The 6,182-nt window shown below is 49.3% G+C and overlaps 1 long non-coding RNA gene across 2 annotated transcripts; it reads right to left on the bottom strand.

Annotated features, from left to right (window-relative positions):
• Positions 1–706: 706 nt before the first annotated feature.
• LOC128313428 (uncharacterized) lies at positions 707–3,662 on the bottom strand. Of its 2 annotated transcripts, none has more exons than XR_008294126.1 (2): positions 3,185–3,662; positions 707–1,711 (listed from the first exon to the last, which is right to left on the bottom strand). It is a non-coding gene; the product is annotated as an uncharacterized LOC128313428 (long non-coding RNA). The 2 variants fall into 2 exon arrangements; XR_008294125.1 differs by having other exon boundaries at positions 3,372–3,662.
• Between the last annotated feature and the right edge of the window lie 2,520 nt (positions 3,663–6,182).

Raw genomic sequence — 6,182 nt, 5'->3', positions numbered from 1 at the left:
AAAGGCTGAAACTGTCAGGATTTCACGACCACGGGACCAGGGGGTGAGCAGAGGGAGGAGGGTGACGGTTTCTCCACTGAGGGCAGTGTCTGGGGGTGGGGAGCAGTTCCTGAAAAGCATGACAGTTCCAACTAGTGCTGTAACGGAGCACTTAGTACACCCCGGGGCATGAGCAGAGCCCTTGATCCACCTTATCTCCGGCTCAGCCCCCACAGCTCTGAGGGTGAGGGAGCCCCGAACAGCAGAACAGGGGAGGCGGCGGGAGGGGGGGGGGGCGCCAGAGGTGGAGAGGGGGTCATGGAGTTGCTTTTATAAACACACGATGAAAAACTGTTTGGGGACTGCTTTTGTAATACTTTTCTATTATTAAAAAAGAAAGAAAGAAAGAAAGAAGGAAAATATATGTTTTCTTACTGGCTAAGTGCTTTTATTTTCACCACTGGCAATCACAAAAAATTCTGCAGGGCCCAAAAGTATGGCAAGTCCCACCCCTCGATTTAAGAGAGACCCGTGAACTACATGTCCCTTGGGCCTGTGCGTATGTAATAAAAGCTTAAAGACCAGCAAGGGGACAGTGGGGGTCGGGGTGGGAGTCTGCCATCAGGAGCAAGGCTGCATTGGCAAAGTTTTATTTCTTGAGCTGAACAAGAATGTATTCAGGGGCGATCGCTGAATTACTGTCTTGTCTTCTTGAATATTTGAAATCTTTTTAAATTTTTGTTATTACTTTATTTATGTTTGATAGACAAAGGGAGACAGAGCACGAGCAGGGGAAGGGCAGAGTGAGAGGGAGACACAGAATCCGAAGGAGGCTCCAGGCCCCGAGCGGTCAGCCCAGAGCCCGACGCGGGGCTCGAACCCACAGACCGCGAGATCACGACCTGAGCCGAAGTCGGACGCTTAACCGACTGAGTCACTCAGGCGCCCTTTGAAATATTTTACAATGAAAAATGGCGAGCAAATGGTATTCTCCAGCTCTCCACCGAAGCTGGTCTGAGGTACGGAGTCATAGTCAATTACAGGATGGCTGTTCTAGGCAGCCTCAGTCCCTTTCATCACATCCTGCTTCTGTTTGCGTACCCCCAGAGACAGGAAGTTACCCTCTCCCTCCAGGTGGCGCGGGGTCCTCTCTGAACAGCTCTAACTGTGGGAAAGTTCTTCCTCATAGAGCCAACATCCTGCTCCAGATCCTCCTGCCCACTGGAACCACACAATCTGTATACAAGGCCAGGGCAACCCTTCGGCTCTTTGGAGATAGTGGCCCTGCTCTCATTCTCACATTCCTAATTATTCTTCTCCAGGTAAAGCAGCTTTGGTTCTCTCTGAGACAAGTAACAGAAGATCAGCTCACACTAATTTATGCAAACGGGCGAATTTATTGGTTTGTGAAACTTCAAGTCCAGGAGTTTCTGAGCTTCAGGCATAGCTGGATCCAGGCGCCCAGGTGGTATCTCTGGGTGTATCTCCAGACAGCTTCTCTCCATATTGGCTTTATTCCCAGGCCCACAGCCAACTGGCTTAACAACTCCTGGAGGGCCTGGCATAGCTCAATGCTTCCAGCAAAACTCCCAGAGGGCTTGGATCCTGTGGCCTTTCCTGAATCAATTACGGTGGCCAGGCAAATAGGGCATTTTGGTTGGCTAAATCTGAGTCGTATGACCATGTCTGCATCCCAGAAGTAGATGTGTTATTACCACCAAAAGACAAGGTTCTGGAAAGACACCCATAATGGCTGAGACAAGATGGACTTTTATTCCCCCCCCCGCCCTTATAATTCTCGATGCAACCGTTCCTGGGCTGACCCAGCTAATCCAGGTGATGGGGGTCCCCAGCAGCTGAGCGTTTGTAATCTGCATTGGAAGTAAAAACTGTTAAAACGTGACCAGATTTGCCGCTGTCCTGACGGCTTACAAACTTAGCCCCCACCCCCGCTGTTTAGCACCATCTCTCCCCCCCCCCGGCCCCTGCCGTGGACATCTTTTCCATCAGTTTCACTTACACAAGTTGATGGTGAAGGAAATCAGATCTTAACCAAAGCTGTAGAATCTCACAAAGTTGGTGAGAAGGATATTGGAGAACTCCTGGGGGCTTGTGCCCCGTGGCTGACAAATCGAGGCTCCATCTGGCTGGGTCAGCCCCATCTCAACAAGGAAAACCCCGAACATGAAGTGTTTCAGAACAGGATGAAACTCAGCGGACGGAATTCAGTGGCCTGAAGAATGCCCGGACTAAGCCGACAGCTCCAAGCACTGAGCTGACCAATTCTGGGAATGTTCTCTCCCCTCTCTGGGCCTCTGGTTTCTCATCTGCAAAATGCAGACAGTGAGTCTCCACCTCACAGACCAAAATGCACAGGGCCTGGCACATAGTACGTGCTCAGTAAATGCTGGCTATGTACTTACGAATGGGAGGCTGCTGCACATCCTAAATTCTGCCTTGAGCCCCCAGGTGCTTTGGCCCTAAGACAGGAGGCTGGCCGTGCGGTTGAGCTCCAGCAGGGCACTTGGACACCCCCGAATCCCACTCTGTACTTTCTTGCTCTAGGTACTTCCCCTCCCTGGCCTCAGTTTCCTTGTGTGAACCAGGAGGCTATTTGAATGGGGGTGTCTACCCAATGAGGCTGAGGCTTGGTGAAAGGCTCGCTTTGTATTCTGTTGAGCGAGCAAATGATAAGTAAGGCTATTCGCTCAGGATGCTCGATCCAATCTTGAGAAAGATCCTTCCCCTTTTCCTATCCTCCAGCCCACAAGGGTCTTTCTCCCTCCCCTAGGTAGAGGTCTTTGTCTCCTTTCAACCTGTGACAAAACTAAGGGTAGCCCAAGGCCAAGGCCACACAGAGGCAGAACTAGGTCTTAAGACCCCTGGGAAGAGGGAGGGTATCCAAATTCAAATGCATCTGGGGATTTAAAAGAGGGTATAGAACAAGAAGTAGAATTTATATTCCTTAAAGGTACCTCAAGGGTGACTGGGTGGCTCAGTCAGTTGCGCATCTGACTCTTGATTTCAGCTCAGGTCATGATCTCATGATTCGTGGGTTCGAGCCCCACATCGGGCTCTGCACTGACCGTGGCAGAGCCTACTTGGGATTCTCTCTCTCTGCCCCTCCCCTGCTCTTGCTCTCTCTTTCTCTCAAAATAAATAAATAAACTTAAAAAGAAAAAACAAAACAGGTATTTCAACTCACCAAGAACTTAGATTCCTTAAAGGTACTCAACTCCAGATTTTCAAACACTTTGCTCTCCTCTCCAGTCCAAACAAACCCAGCACCCTGGATTCCACATTCAAGCTGCAAGTTTGAGACTTGTACCAACAGCGTCTTTACTGGGAGGGAGTCTGTTGCACGGTGGCCCCCTCCCTCCTGGCCCTCTTACCGCATCTGGCTAAGGATGACGAAGCAGTTCTCAGCAGAAATCTCTCGGGCACTGGCTTTGCTGACAGTGACCCCTGTTTAGTTCCCTGCTCTCTTCTGAGAAGCCCCATGCCCTCCCCTGACTAAAACACACTGGGGAAAATCACTCTTCAGATCTCAGCTCACAGGTCACCTCCTTCAGGAAGCCTTTCCGGAATCCCTTGACAGGCAACGGGTGAATAAACTCATGTGCTGGATGACCTTGGACAAGTGACTTCACCTCTCTGAGCCTTGATGATTTTCTTATCTGTAAAAGGAGTTATGATGAGGGAGAATTCAGAGAATGCATGGAGTGTGAGGCTAAACAATGACTCACAAAGATATTCATGTCTTAATCCCTGGCCCCCGTGGATGTTCTCTTATATGGAAAAAAAAATCGGGGCGGGGGGGAGGGGGTGGGGGTGGTGTCCTTGCAGGTGTGATTCAATTAAGGGTCTGGCATATACAGGTGTCCCTAATGTAATCACAAAGGTCCTTAGAAGAGGAGGCAGGAAGGTCAAGGGAGGAAGTAGGAGGCAGGACAACAGAAGCTATTGTTTTCTTGCCTTTTCTAGCTTCTGGAGGTCACCCGCCATCACAAGCCATGAAATGCAGGCGGTCTCCAGAAGCTAGAAAAGACAGGGAACAGATTCTTCCCTAGAGTCTCCAGAAAGAGCCAGCCCTCCCAACACCTTGACTTTAGCCGTGGGAAGCTGATTTCAGACTCTTCTGGCCTCTAGAACGGTAAAGAGTAGATGCGTGTTGTTTTAAGCCACTGAAATTGTGGTCATTTGTCACAGCAGCTGCAGGAAATAATACATACGGAAGGCAGCGGGTGCACGTAGGTGCTCAACAATGGCAGTTGTGAGTATTTGGACCCCACGCAATCTCCTTCCCGCAGCGAGGCCGCCTCCTCCAGCTCCCACTGAGGTTCCTGGTGTCAGGCCTGCCCCTGGGCTCTCCCAAAAGCAGGTTAAGGCAGGGAGGGCAGGAGAGTGGACCATGGTGGGGGTTAAAAAGCCCCTGAACGGACGAAAGCGGCCATTCCCACTCAACTAGTATTTGACCTCTGGGCTTAATGCTTCACCCACCTTACTTAATTCAATCCTCTCAACAACCCCAGGAAGCAGGTACTGCTGTGACCCCCATTTTATAGACGAGGAAACCGAGACTCAGCAAGTCAAGTGGTTTGCCCAAAGCTGGCACAAAAGAGCCAGATTTAGAAACCAGGTTGGTCTCCCCCCAGCTCCCCCCAGAACGTGTGCTTAGAACTAGCTTAAAACGGTGCAGCTCACTTTGTGACCCAGCCCCTTTGTGACCATTCCCCACTCTCCGTGGGAGATAGGTGACTGAGCCTCAGTGGGAAGGGTGCAGGTCTTGGCTCTGACACGTTAGCTTGGGAACCTGGGCGGGTGATTTCACCACTCTGTGCCACATGAACAAAATGTGATGAGTGAGCCAGCCTCACAAAAGGGCTGCCAGGATCGAATGAGACAACCCATACAAAGAAGGACAGTATCTCAGGGCACCTACGTGGCTCAGTCGGTTGGTGAAGCAGCTGACTCTTGATCTCGGCTCAGGTCACGATCTCGTAGTTCGTGAGTCTCAGCCCCGCATCTGGCTCTGCACTGATGGTGTGGAGCCTGCTTGGGATTCTGTCTTTCCTTCTGACCCTCACCTGCTTGTGCTCTCTCTCTCTCTCTCTCTCAAAATAAATACATAAGCCTTAAAAAAGAAAGAAAAAGAAACAAAGAAACAAAGAAAGAAAGAGAAAAGAAAGAAAGAGAAAGAAAGAAAAAGAAAGAGAAAAAGAAAGAAAAAGAAACAAAGAAAGAAAGAAAGAAAAAAGAAAGAAAGAGAAAGAAAGAAAGAAAAGGAAACAAAGAAAGAAAAAAGAAAGAGAAAGAAAGAAAAAGAAAGAAAAAGAAACAAAGAAAGAAAAAAGAAAAAAAAAGAAAGGAAGAGAAAGAAAAAAAGAAAGAGAAAGAGAAAGAAAGAAAAAGAAAGAAAGAAAGAAAGAAAAAGAAAGAGAGAAAGAAAGAAAGAAAGAAAGAAAAGAAAGAAGAAAGAAAGAAAGAAAGAAAGAAAGAAAGAAAGAAAGACAGACAGACAGACAGACAGTATCTGGCACAGAGTAAGGGCACTATACCTACTACAGTCCGTATTTTACCAATGAGGATAGCTGAGGTTAGATAGGGGACCTCACCAGCCCCGGGTCACCTGGGAGCTCTGATGCTTTGCCCTCCCCTCCATAGGACCAACAGACCCCAGAGGCTGGGGGGCTGGTGGGGAGGCTCCCAGAGCAGGTGTCTGTGGGTTCTGCCCGAGTCAAAGCTTTAGAGCAGCGATTGTCTATAAGTTCACGGGCTCATTCACTCACTCGTTTCTTCAACATTCCTCTGCTTAAAATCTGCCAACGGCTTCCTTCCCGTGGCACCAGCATCGCATCCAAATTCCTCACCAGGCCCTCTGTAGCCTTGAAGACCGAGGTCTTCCCTTATGGTTCTGCCTTCAGTGTGCCCACCACCGATCTCCTGGCCCTTTACACATCGAGCTGTCTCCTGCCTCAGGGCCTTTGTACTTGATCTTCCCTCTGCTGGGAATGGTCCTCCCCTGGCTCTACTCATGGCAGGCTGCCTTCCTGTTTTTCAGTTCTGTGCTCAGGCCTCCTTCTCTCACTTCCAGCCAAGTAGCCCCTATCTGTCACTTCACCTGCTAATTTGCTTCCTAGGACTCATTACTCCCTGAAATTATCTTCTTTACGTATGTAAGCATTTGTTTGTTGTCTGTCTGT

Source organism: Acinonyx jubatus, chromosome E1 (genome assembly GCF_027475565.1).
Source record: "Acinonyx jubatus isolate Ajub_Pintada_27869175 chromosome E1, VMU_Ajub_asm_v1.0, whole genome shotgun sequence".
Lineage (NCBI taxonomy): Eukaryota > Metazoa > Chordata > Mammalia > Carnivora > Felidae > Acinonyx > Acinonyx jubatus.
The sequence above is the reverse complement of the archived record's forward strand: the minus strand, read 5'-3'. Positions and strand labels throughout refer to the sequence as shown.